Below are 14,399 nucleotides of genomic sequence, written 5' to 3'. Positions count from 1 at the left end.
TTTTAGACCCGTATATAGTTGATCTCTTTCATTTCAGTAGACTTGAGTGGTTGTGTTTCATGCTCCAAGTAATTTCAATTTTACGCATTTAAACCTGATTAATTATAAAACCATAAAATTGATGATAAGTGATACTCGGGAACTTGGGAGTCGAGTCTATACGCGACCTCCAATTTTCAAGGCGTTACAAAATGGCTTTTCTACTAGGCCGTTGTATAGTCTGATGCCAGGATGAAACAAGCCATGAAGGTGGCTGGAAAACCAAGCCTGATATAGCTAAAACTCTGCCCAATGACAACTGATCATCCTGCTTAGAAATATTCACTGTGGATCGTTGATACTCATTGTGTATCGTCGATATTTATTATGGATCACCGATAATCACCATGGGTCCCTAATCCCATGAAAATGGTTACAACTTCCTTGTTAAACAACTGGATTTCAGCTTAAAAACTACCAAGAAAAGAGGAGCTGTAAAACGACCTGCAGCTTGGGCCACAAACTAGTCCGAAGTTGGGCTCTCTTCAGGCCCTGGGACGAACCAAGAATTTTCGAAAATGGACTGAAAATTCCAGCCGGAGTCAGCCGAAGTGATGGGTCTCCATGGTGGGTCGCACCCTGCAGCAACGGGTGGGCCACACTGCATCATATAAACGGGTGGGCCACTGCATTCAACCTGGGATTCAAATCTCAGTGGGCCACACCATCTCAAGCAGTGGGCCGCACCTGAGATTCAAATCTCAGTGGGCCACAACGTCTTAAACAGTGGCCCGCACCCGATATTCAAATATCAGTGGGCCACACCATCTCAAATAGAGGGCCGCACCTGAGATTCGAATCTCAGTGGGCTACACTACCTCATTTAAATTTCTGTAGGCCACACTGTATTAAGATAGGTGGGCCCCACGTCGAAGCCAAACTATGGGCCTCGCCATAGAGTGTTTTGGGCTGCACTTGAGCCAGCTCAATGGGCCGCAACAGCGGGGCCAAATCAGGCCAGTTAATGGGCCAGGACGAGCCTAGCTCAACTGCTCCCATGGGGCTTTGAATGTGTAGCAATTAGTGGGCCTAGATGTATCAGCCCACTCAGTTTCTGGGCTTGCTTGTATAACATAAACCAGGCCTAATGTAGGCCTTGGCTTGGAACAAATTCCAGGCCCAACCTGGGCCATCAGTGGAACAGAAATCCGATAGGCCTAGTCACTCTAAAGCGGGCCTAAATGATCTTATTTATGGGCCCTTTCCAAACCCCTCAGATTTCCTATATGCATTAAAACCTTAAGAGTTGTTGTCAATGGAACTACTTGCATAACTTGGAGCCACTAACTACACATGAAAATTCAAATCAAGGGCAAGACTACAACGACTCAGGTGATGACTTCTCCCTTGGGCTTTCCATCTCTAAGTTAGCTAAACATAGTTTGCACTAAACTGCTACTATTAATTTAAGGTCCTTATATTCATTACAAAAATCTAATTTATGATACTGTGTTCACACTATATGATAAGCCCACATGCTAGTTAATCCCTGAGAAATGATTTCTACCCACATGTATTAGTAATGCATCGTCCATAGTTATTATTTAAATTCCATGGTGCCTTCCTACATGTTTTAGCATCATCATTTAAAATCATATGTTACTACATGTTACATGGTTGCCTTATCATATAACTCATAACACTATACGTGGAGGATTCCACTATTGTATGTAAGCCACTCATGGGATGTAATTATACTGATCATGTGGGAAAAAAATAGGACCCATGACCTGGTGTCATTTTGATTAAGGGGTCTTATTAAAACATCCCAAGGTGGAGAACCTCATGAGCCGAGGATGATGGTCATGGGACATTATGCTCGAGTTGTCGGCCTACGCTGGGTGATGAGCCCCCCGTAGTGACCATTAAGTTACTCAAACTGGCTAATTATAACTGGAATAATAATGGGTTGGCTAATCATGCATCCATAGCATATTGGCGATGACGGGTAGTTAATTCTGTATGTTGTAGCACGTACCCTTAGGATCGTCGGGGTATCGTTTCGCTAGCTCCTAGACCACTGACTATCGATCTATTATTCCGACTGGATGATCATTCATAGGTCGATGATTGCATGGGTGGCGAGCCCAAGTCCGACTGGATGAGCATCCCCATGTCGATGTGCATTCATACATCCATGCATTTAATAAAACTGCATCTTGCCTGTTTTGAATTATTGCCTTGTTTTCTTTAAATTATGTCTGTTAAGGCGGCGGTGTGTAATCTTGAGGGGAGTTCACACTGAGCTAATCACTCATTCATCAACTATCCAACCGTACATAGTATACAGAGGTAGATGTAGAGGATGTCAGCGCTGGCCTTAATGGCGCGACCACAGAGTTCGAGGAAGGGTACTATGATGACGAACCACAGCAAGAGGCAACAACATATTTCGGGCTAAATCAGTAGTCTCATTATTTAATTTCAGTTGAGCAGTGTCCTAGAAACTTATGAATTTTGTAACTAAGACCCCCAGCTGGGTGGGTCAAATATTTGGGCTTACATGATTATTCATGCTTTATTTTGCTATCGCACTCTGAATTTATACTTCCGCTAGTTCTCTGATTTATAAACTTTCAGGTTTCTGAAGCGAGTCTCATACTTGGGCTTTAAAAACCGGGGCGTTACAGCCAAGGAGCTAAAGAAGAAGTGATATAGGTGGATGATGATAGAATTTCCATCGTTGATCTTCATTTGAGGGCCCACTTATGATGGGACCCATTTTAATGTATGTGTTGTAATCAAATAGGGGCTTATAGTGGCAAGGTCCCTCCATCATGCCATCTCTCTCTGTCTCTCTCTCTCTCTCTCATTTTATGGTGATGTAGAGACCATGTGGCCCACCCTGATACACCCCACCATGAAGTATGTATTCTATATCCATGCCGGCCACCCGTGGGACCCACCTTATCGATGCCTAGCAAGTGGCTGGACGGTCTAGCGTTGCTGGCACCGTCCAGTAGCCCTGGATGAAAGGAAAATACAAATATCAGCTTATTTAGAGCTGAGGTGGGCCACATGTGTGGACCCACCTTGATGTTGTATATCCAACCATCCATTCATCTGGACGTTATTTTAAAAAATAAAAATAATAATAGTAATAATATTATATTATATTATATATATATATATATATATATATATATATATATCATGTGTATATGGTGGACCCCACGTGGGACCCACCTTTTTGGAAGTAGATTGGCTGGACTACCACACAAGCTATATAGCTGTGTAGTGACGTCAGCATATTCCGTGGGACCCACCAGATTGTATGTATTTCAATCCTTGTTGTCCTCTTTAGGACGTGGGACCCACCCACACGTGCCACATGGGTGGGGTGGGCCCACCTTGATGGATGTATTCTAAATCCAGCCGTCCGTCTAGCGTCCAGGTCTGGACGCTGGACCCCTTTTCAAAAAAATATGTATATAATATAATAATAATAATAATATATTATATTTTATATATATGGTGGGCCCCACGTGGGACACAACTTGCTTTATATATTCTGCACCGTCCATCTGGACCGTGCTGTGTGACACCCACCTTGGTGTATGCATTGTATATCCACACCGTCCCTCTGGACAGGTGGTGTGAGGCCACCTTGATGTATATGTTACATCCAAACCGTCCATCCAAACGGCAAGCTCGTCATAAGGCCTAAGACCAAAAAAATAAAAAAATAAAAAAATAAAAAATAATAAAAAATTGAGGCAGATCTATCAGGTGGACCACACTACAGAAAATAGCGAAGAATTGAACACCTACCATTAAAATCCTCAGGGATCACGGAAGTTCTGGATCGATATGATATTTGTTTTTTCTCTTGATTCAAGTCCTTGTGACCATATGAACAGATTGGATGAAAAATAAAAGTTATGGTGGGCCTTGGAAATTTTAAGGGTGGAAATCATTATCTCCACTATTATTTGTGGTATGGTCCAGATGATCTTCCGATGTGATTCATTTTTGGGTAATGTTCTAAAATGATCTGTTAAATAGATGAATGATATAATGGTGTGGCCCATGTGATGTGGCCCACCTTGATGTATTTATGGCCCATCCATGAGGCCCACCTTGATGTATTTATAGCCATCCATGGGGCTCACCTTGATGTATTTGTGGCCCATCCATGAGGCCCACCTTAATGTATTTGTGGCCCATCTATGAGGCCCACACTGATGTATTTCTGGCCCATTCATTAAGGCCCACCTTGATGTGATGCATATTGGACCCGTATGAGAGGCCCATTATGGTGTATTCAGGGCCCATGTATTGCAGCCCATTTGATGTATATGAGGCCTAATGTGATGCATATGTGGCCCACGAGTGAGGCCCATCGTGATGTGTATTAGGCCCATAAGTGAGGCCCATGACGATGTATATTAAGCCCTTGTGTGAGGCCATGGGCCCACTATACGTGTGACTCTATGTGAGCCACTCCTTGGGAGCAATGTTGGTTAAATGTCCACATTAATGGGCAATAATGATTAAATGTTCACATTGTGACCTTCCTTTAGGCCTTGATAGGCCCATTCTCATCATTCTCTTAATGAGTTAACCCAAATTATTGGGCCCCATTGATATTGCATGGTTCATCCTTGCCTTAGACTCCGTGCTACCGGAATTATATATTCACGGCCGAGGGTCGATTTTCATATTATGGTTTAGATTAGTTCTTTATCTATAAACCCCGCCTTGCATGTAGGTTGATTATCGAGGCCAATTGTCGATGTCGATTATCGATGTCGGTTATCGACACCAATTACGAGTATGCTTAGCATATCATCATGATACATGCTCATACGCATTATCTGTATGCTTGATATGAGATGTGATTGACTATTATATATGTCATTGGGCAGGTTGTTATGAGACTCCCTGATAGGCAGAGATTGTCTCACATGAGCGCACGGTATGCGTAGGATTGATGCATGACTGGATTATATGACTCATGTATCTTGCATTGTGTGATGTGATTATTGTACGCCCTAGTGACATCAGGGTCGTAGCTTCCATAGACACATCGTGGATGGCAGGATTGAACACTGAAAATACTGTTATTAGCATCGGAGCGACATAAATGTCCATGGGTGAAAATTCATAAACCTGACGGTACCGGAAGACGCTCCAATGTAGAGACCGAGTGGATACATGAGCGCACGAGGGCCGAATACCAGGAGACTGCATCTCCCACTTTGTCGTGGTCGGTTGGAAGGGGTGTGGCCTTACTTGCCCAGGGTAAGAGGCAATTGCTAGGCTGAGTATGACCAACTCATAAATGGGTCCGCTATCGACGTGTCGGATAGGTATTGGTAGGCTATTAGCTAAGAAGATACTGAGGTTTCTTACGCCCACTTGGACTGCGCACTTGAGGAAGGGACAATGCCATTTGAAGTGTACTAAACCCCGGTGATTATCCACTGAGAACTGTATTAATATATGATGCTCCAGAGATGAGCTGGATTGATATGTGGATTAATATGCTTGAGCTGCATCTTGCACATGACATTGACTATATAAGCCTTATATCGTATGGCTTTGGTGTGGCCGATAACATTCATGCCGTGCATCGCATAGCCTTGGTACGGCTGATTACATTCATGGACTCATCAACATGATTCCGCGTTACTATGATATTGCATTTTGAGCATGCTCATATTGTGCACACACTTACACCACCCTCTAAGCTTTCTATAAGCTTATGCACGATTGATCATGCGGGTGATGTCAGGACACAGCTGTAACTTAGTAAGAGCAGGAGCGTGCAGTCGAGCTTCAGGAGTTTTCGTTATTATTATCATTGTATTTCTCTTTATGCGCATTGTACCTTAAAGGTTTTTATCATAGTGGATTTTGTGATGGTGTCTTAGTTATTGTTCGTGAGTTATGCTTATAGTTATACTTATTACAAATCAAATTCATGTTAGAAATTCTCCTTGTAGGATCCTAGGATTGGAACCTAGTATATGGGTGTCGGGAACCAAGAATGGGATACTATGGAGGCTGTCGACACTGAATTTGGCGATAGAAAATTTTGTGAGCCCGATTTCCGAGTTTAGGGCGTGACACCCTATCAATGTTGAGTTGAGAAAGAAATTCAAAGGGATTTGTTTTTCTATCTTTCTATTTATTCATCGTTACCTTTTTTACTATCTCCTCTCAAATCATTCATTAGTTTGAATGTTGTTTTTCCACCATCCAATTTATATTAGTAGTAAACATAGTTGTTCGACTCCAACTCCCTATATTAATGTAAAAATAACATTGCCGAGAATTGACAAGGTAGGATTTTCAATTTTTCATCAAAAGATAAGTTCCTCGAGTTCACATGTGCCATCAAGTAGAGGGAGTAAGAGATGTTTTTCTTCTCTCTCTTCATTCTTCTCTTCTCCCTCCCTTCTCCACGTTAAATGTCCAACTGAGAAGAGGACCAAGAGAGAATTAAAGTTTTTAATAGATGTATTAGTTATGGTGCTCGTTCTTATAGACTTTGATATTCCCTATACTATCAGTCTGGAAACATTCCTTATTTATATATGTAGATTACCTTCTCCATCCAAAATACAAAATCTGCATCTGTAAACATAAATTCTCATGTGGGTTGCCCAAGGCATCGATAAACTGATGGTTAAAATCTTCATTGCTAACTCACCATTAATTTTCTCACATAAGATGAGCAATTAACTTTATATAGATTTTCTATTCACACTATCAAAGTAATAGAATTTAAGTACTAAGATCCATGAAATATGAGCCTTCCTTAGCTTATCTTCATTGTATCTGTTGATGCAAAAATCCAGTTCACCCTTGCCGAGCTCTGAGCACTCGTGTCGAGCCCTATAAGCATGCATAGGAGAAGGACAAAAGAGACACTGGCTAGAGCAGGGGACCCTCCGATGCCAAAGTCAGGCTAGGAATCTAGGTTTAAGTAGTGTAGCTGGAGATTAGGGTGTCCGATATCGCGTACCTGTTCCTATAGATATGCCTCCTATTTATACCTTTTGTTTGGAATGATTGCGCCCATCATTCTCGGCACGATTACATCCATTAAGCTTGAATGATATGCTAGTGCTAATATTGGTGGTTACCTCGCGATCGTGCACCGGAAATCACTCCTCACATACGTTACTGGAGTTGATTCCTCAAAGTGATCATTGACCATGTTTTCATCTGAGTCGACCCTGAAATCTAAGTCTCACCCGGGATCATCTGAGCTCATGGGTGAGTTGATCCTGGTCGGAGCCAACGGATGGGATGTGTAATGACTTCTTCCGGGTTTTGGGTTAATGTGGAAGCTCTACAAAAAAAACTTGGGAGCCGAACTCTGGTTACTACCGGACCGGATTAGATAAGTTGTCACCGACAAGCCAAGGTTCAGCTCATTGGCCTTTGTCGTCTGTGCAGCTATGGCGAGTCCGCCCAATTGGCCGAGTCGCGCTTTCCTCGATTGGGGTCGGAGGTGTTCTTGCCTAGACGTGTCCACTCAATCAGTTGAACCAAGTCCGCCTCTTCAGAGGTCAGCGCATATTTTCCCAAAATAGTATCAAAACTCACCTACCTTTATAATAATCAAAACAAACTCTCATGATAACCCATAAAATCATAGATAATAAAAAATTAATATATTAATTACACCATCAATAGGTGTAAACCAAGCACATATGATCAACTATATATTTTTATGATAGTCCTCATCATCGTCTTTCCCAGACACATTACCAAAATACTGCATGTAACCTCCCAAACATACCTGCTGTCAGCCCTACCCATGATACCAAAGAGTACGGTTTCAATTCCAGATAACATGGAAAAGAGGTGGGTGTAAATCAATAAGGAAAGGGTGAGTATAAATTCTTTGCAATTCAATGCCTAGGTGTTAGGTAGTGAAATGTGGTGGACCATACATTAGGAAAACGTGTGACACGTTCACATTGCCATTTAACCTCCACTTTCCGGACAGGACGCTACACGTTCGAATTCCGTCTTTTCCCTTTTTCCTAATTTAGAAAGTAAGAATCACATGCCATTAACCTCGACCGTTCATCTGTTGGCCTCCTCCGTAGATTGGGTGAGCCAGAAAGCATAAGGGTTGGTTCTTCCTAACCATTGACTGGATTAATTCCTGCTTACTACAAAGCGGTTGGGTGGCAGTCTAATAAATGGCCTGCATTCAACGGTCGAAAGTCCTATAAAAGGCTAGAATTTTTCGGCTAGTGTGTATTTCGGCAGGTAAACCGTCCACAATGGTGACACCCAAGCAGACATGCCAATGTGGAACATGTGACTTAGATCGAGGTTTCCAGTTGTGGGACCCACAATCTTTAGATATTTTGGCCTAAAAATCACGATGTTTTGTGGACAACAAATGGATGGCTACAAAACATCGGGTGATCTGGACCGTCCATTGGAATGCGACCGTGTCATTGTTAATCGAGCTAAGACCTGAGCACCATCCGAATGCAAACCGTTAACTAAACCATAAAAACTGATTTCTTGCTGAATGTTACGGTTGATAAACAAGCACCAAGAAAATTGCACACGTGGCGTACGAGTAACTTAGATTATACCGTTCATGTAGTGGGCCCTAGTTTAGATTTATCATACACCATAAGTTGTGCTGATACAAGTTTTAAATGGATGATTTGGGGGACATCTAATCTACGGCTGACATGAAAACGAAGCAACTTTTGCACTGACAACTTGTGCAAGATAACGTGCTCGGATTCGAAGGTAAAATTTCATTAGCCATATTTGAGTAGATCGGACGGTGAGGTATGACGTACTTGCAACCATTTCTCATATTAGTATCTCAATACAAGATTCCATACATCCGAGCTGTTCATCATGTGGGCCCCAGTATCTAGATGCTCTGGCACCCGTCGGATCATCAGGTGGGCCACTTTTACAAAATCAATAGGCGGCTAAATGAGCTTGGCCAACTTTCTTTGCACCGTCCGTTTGCTTGTGACAGTGCAGCTGAGTGATGAGTGGTCGGGTTTTATTTTCGTAATCACATCTGTACATTGAATAGGTGTGGCCCACCTGATGAGCGGACTAGAATGATATTTGTGACAAGTCATCTACAATGTGAAGGACACCGTATGAACGGATCTGATGTCCAACGTACGGGCTTTTTTGGCACACATGTGAAGATGCGTGTACAGACTACAAGACTACCGAGATAGTGCTTGTGGCCTTGTGGACGAGAATCACTCGACCATTTTTGTAATTTTGGCAGAGGTCAGGTCTATTTTGGTGTTCCGCACAAGGGGCGGTATTTGATACCCTGAGCAGAGTATGAAGGTTGATACACGAGCACTCAGAAGTGGATGTATTAACTAAATAAAAGTCACCAAATCGTGTCATCCACTCTAGACAGATTATTTTCCCTAGACCAGAAGAGTTAACAATCTTAACCACTGATTCCCGGATTTTTTTATTGGGGCATTATAGTCGTTGGCTATTTTATCATATCTACCGTCTAAAAGATGTTCACCAATCGGCTACGCGAATTATTAGATTAGTGTAAAAAAATAAATAAACTATGATACATCTAAGGTGGATCTAACATATTGGATGGTTTATTTGAGTCAATTACATTTAAGCGTATATAATTCTCTAATGCTTGCGTATTAACGGTCATACCCTAGCAGAGTATCAAATTTTTTTAATTATGCGAATCAGCAACCATAACTTTTTTAATCACCCGCTCCACCACATCTACCAGCTGACGAGTCACGTGTGGCGGACAGCAGACGCTTAGAAATCTCACCGTGTGAATGTTTGCTCAGAACGTGGCACTATGTTTGCCATACACGTGTCAGCACCTCGGAAAAATCGGGCCTCTGAACTCTCTAGAAGACGTTATGGAAATATCGACTGTCGAGGTGCCGCGGCCTTTACTTTTAGAAAAGACATTCCCAGTTCTACCCCTCTGATTTTTAATTTTTATATTTTTATTGTAAAAATAGAGAGAAAATCGGAAAAGGACATTCTCTCTCCCGGCGGGAGGATTGCGTCCTGTCCCCGCCTTAGACAAACTCGGTCCAGGCCATCTATTTTTTAACCTCTCCAAAATGAGGCAGATCCAACTCTCACGTGGACCACACCAGAGGAAGCAGCGATGGTAATGACATCCACCGTTGAAACCTTCTTAGGGCATGTTTATTTGCCATCTGATAAAAAATTCTATCGGTCCTATGAAGTTTCTAATGGTGTACGTTTAACCACCACCGTGTGGTTTACTTTACCCTTTCATCTGCCTCCTTTTTTGGATCATTTAATAAATGGTGGGAAAAAAATGGATGGACGGAGTGGATAAAACCCATACATCAATATGTGGCCCACATAGCCCCTGCCTGGACTGAGTCCGCTCAGGCGGGGCAGGAGAGGACGCAATCCGCATCTCCGGTGCATTGTGGGTAGGTTGGTGATTCCAACGCCACCGACTCAAATCCCTGACCTGACATAAAAGAATGCTGGCCCATCAATTGGGAGCAAGAAAATGGGAAACGGATTGGCTACTCCCCTGCAACCAGCCCCGTGGCTGGTGGTCGACGCTATGTGGGCCCCACCATGATGTATGTGTTTCATCCATATTTAAAGATCATTTTAGGCTTTATCCAAAAAATGAGAAGGATATTAATCTCAGTTGGACCACACCACAGGAAAACAATAGTGATTAGATATCCACCATTAAAATCCTCCCAAGGCTCACTGTACTATTTATTTGACATCCAAACTGTTGATCAGGTCATAAAGGCCTAGATGATGGGAAAAACAAAGATCATCCTGATCCAAAACTTTTCTAGCCCCCAAAAAGTTTTTAATGGTCAATGCTCATTCAACACTATTTCTGGTAACGTGGTCCACATGAGATTGAAATATAACTCATTTTTGGTATCATATGACACATTGGTGGGACATTCGTCACCATTATTATCATCTTATGTAAAAATTGGACCGATCCAAACCTTTGGTAATGTAAGTCATTACAATAAGTCATATCAATAGTTGACATTGATTTTGATTTTTTACCTGGTAAAATTGTGAATCGGCTATAATTTAATATCAGGAAATTATCACTGCGTGGCCCACTTTTTTGACCGATTAGATATTCTAAAGGTATGATTTTTTTTCGGAAAAAGTACGGTAACATACGATACAGCCGCCGTATAAAACTAGAGAGGGAAACAGTAGATAATTCCGAGGGCATTATAGTAATTTCAATTTGAGAAAGGCGTGGTGGAATAACCCCGCTAAGATTCGAATTTACCTTCGCATTTCTATATAATGTTCTGTATAATGAGACCCAACTCCGTTGAAATCTCTCCTCAAAATCTCTTTCCTTTTCTCTATTTTCTCTTTGCAATCTTTCATTCTTCCGATTTCAAGAACCGATATGAAGAAATCCGGAGCGTTGCTGGCTTCCATGGCAGCAGCTTCTGCTACTGCGATCACATCTTCTTCCTTTGATCTAAATTCAAAGATCCAAACCTCTAGCAAGGTAAAACTCAGCGAAATCCATCTCCTTCTTCCTTGTCATTCCGAAGAAATTATTTTTTTAAATTCTTTTTTGGTCAGGAGATCGTAGATCTTCCAAGAGTTGAATTGCTACAGAGCTTCCTCTGCTTTAAATGCTGCTTTTGTCTGATTCTCTTTTTCTATACTTCGATTTTGCAGGAGATTGCTTCATCAGGTAACGATAGGAATCGAGATCGGGATAGCTCGAGGAATTCGTCTTCCCCGGAGAAATTCGCCCCGAGATTCGACGGTCTGAGATTCATCGAGACTCTCGTCACTGCTCATAGATGAGGAAGGCCGTACATATGGAGAGGATTTCTCCAAAAGCGTGTGGGGAAGGTCTTTTTTATATTTAAAGATTGGAAGGAGGAGAAAACGAAAAACAAAAAACAAAAAAACAAGAAACAAATCAGTTTTGATCGAGGAATTGTTAATGTATGTATATGTTCATGTTTACACATTTTCCCCCAATTGTTAAATAATTCTCTCTTAATAATATCATTATTAGTGTTAATTAATTTCCCATTTCTTCTCTTCCTTGCGAGCGAATACTTAAATGACACGTGTCTCGCACGCGTAGTTTAGGTGAAATCTGACACGTGTTGAGTGGAGACTTGGTGGTTATGGACGTGGTAGTTGATTGAGCTCCCTCATTTTTTGAAAGAAGCAAATGCACTACTTACACCCAAATATGGTGTATGAAAGATGATTTACCCGACTCCAATTCAGGGTCATGAGCATGAATCTGGACCGCCCATTCAATAAACTATTTGATGGGCAGGCGATACCTACTGTTGCCATCGCTTGAAGTTTCTGCGGTTGGACTGTAGAAACTGTGGACGTTAATTTATCAGACGACCTAACAACTTGAAAGGCACTTTGCAGTACATACACCGAGTTTCAGTATATAAAAGTAATAGCCAACTGGCCTAAATCTCCGCAATTGTAAGGAACGTGTGAAGCTAGGCCCTGAACGAACAGTGGAACTCTGTGATAGACCTTTTCAAGTTGGCTGCTTTCGCCCAGGTTCGGAGTATCTTATCTACGCAACATCTGGCAACACTGGATCTGACTTATGTCCAAGACCAGGTTGGCTTTTAGTATTTACCCCTTCCTTACTAGCTCCAATAGGGGTATGTGACATTGAACGACCCCCCTCTTTAATAGTTCAATTGGGCCGAATTCAAACATGCTACCAAGACTCGGCCCGTCTGCCCCTCCACATGATGATCTAGACCGTCCATCTCTGAAGACCCCCGCTACTTATCTAGGCTAGATGAGAAAATCACACTCACTGTACGTGCCAAGATCCAGAAAAGCAGTTTCTAACTCAGATTATCTGTAAACAAAGATATTTATTTACCATAAGATCCATTTAAAGTGGGACATGTTATATGAACGGTAGATCATCAAGAGGTAGTAAGGGGAAATGTGGACTAATCGATAAATCATCTTCTTAATCATCCGAATTTTTCTCATACACACGTGTGGCCAACTTGATAAGTGGTTCAGACTATCCTTGGACCAGGGCATCTCACGGTGGGCCCACCTGATGGGCGCTAACAGATCTATCGCACGTGTGCCTTCAATCTCTCCACAAAGAGGGTTGGCCTCTTCATTAAACCACTCTCAGTCAACTCATATGGTCGTTGGACCGGACCGGATCTTGTTTCTTTCCAAATAGCATTCCAATGAGTATTGTTTTAGCTGGGTCAACTTCCACCATTCAATATACTAATCTCCATTTTTAAAAGGTCAGAAAGGCGCCGTGGGGCCCGCCCACTTGCTGATGACGTGCGTGACGCGATCCTGCACCGACGTTAGTGGCGGACCACGCCTGACTCAACATGGGATACTCCAACGGGCCCACACGTGTTCCATATCGCCGATCCCTTGGCTGACATGTTTTCCGTACAAGAGATGACAACCATTTTTATAAACTAATATCATTAAACCCACGAAGGCCTCTGAGACAACACACTCAATCGTGGAATTGATCTGGACAGCCCATCTACTAGGGCCTCTCCAAGGCCCCACGTTACGAAAGCCTTAAGACAGACATCTTACGTCTGTATTTTATTGGGAAGAGTCCAGATCTTATCATGTGACAAGTCGGATAATCATCACAGCCCTCTAATGGACGTCTCTTATGGAGTAGTCATTTGAAACTCAGACAGCGTTTGACGCTTGATACGCAGGCCCTCCTAAATTATAATTATACAGACGGCGACTAAAAAGTGTAACATTCCTAACCTCCTATTCATGGACACTTGTTTGTTGAATCACGACCATTGTATATTTTTCTTTTTTAACCGTCCAATAAATGACCACCTAATCTGATAATCAGGTAATCAAATACGCTTAGCTTTTTATCCATGACACGTCTAAACCGTAATCCATGATGTGGACAGTTTATATCATCATCTATCACAGAATATAGACATTTATCTCTTTCTTAAGAGGGTACACCAGGCCTATAGTTCTGTGCCCGGGCCGTCAATCTGATTGGACCCCTAGATGAGCCATTCCCAAGAATTTTGTCAGATTCGAAGATCTCAGCCATCCCATCAACTTTCCTCTGGGATCATGCAATTCCGCTTTTTTATTAGATGCGCGCAACTTCTCTTAGGAAAATTGATCAGATGCTACTATGCCGCACATTTTTTCCGTCAATATTTCACGTGTGGGACATCGGAGCCGCACAAAATCGATGAACAGTATCATCCTCCACGTGACATATAAATCAGACCCAGATAAGTATCAGTTGGGCCACACCATTGAAATCAACGAACAGCCGATGATCTAACCCAACATACAGTGGGCCCTGTCTA

The sequence above is a fragment of the Magnolia sinica genome, chromosome 5, assembly GCF_029962835.1.
Source record: "Magnolia sinica isolate HGM2019 chromosome 5, MsV1, whole genome shotgun sequence".
Classification (NCBI taxonomy): Eukaryota; Viridiplantae; Streptophyta; class Magnoliopsida; order Magnoliales; family Magnoliaceae; genus Magnolia; species Magnolia sinica.
The sequence above is the reverse complement of the archived record's forward strand: the minus strand, read 5'-3'. Positions refer to the sequence as shown.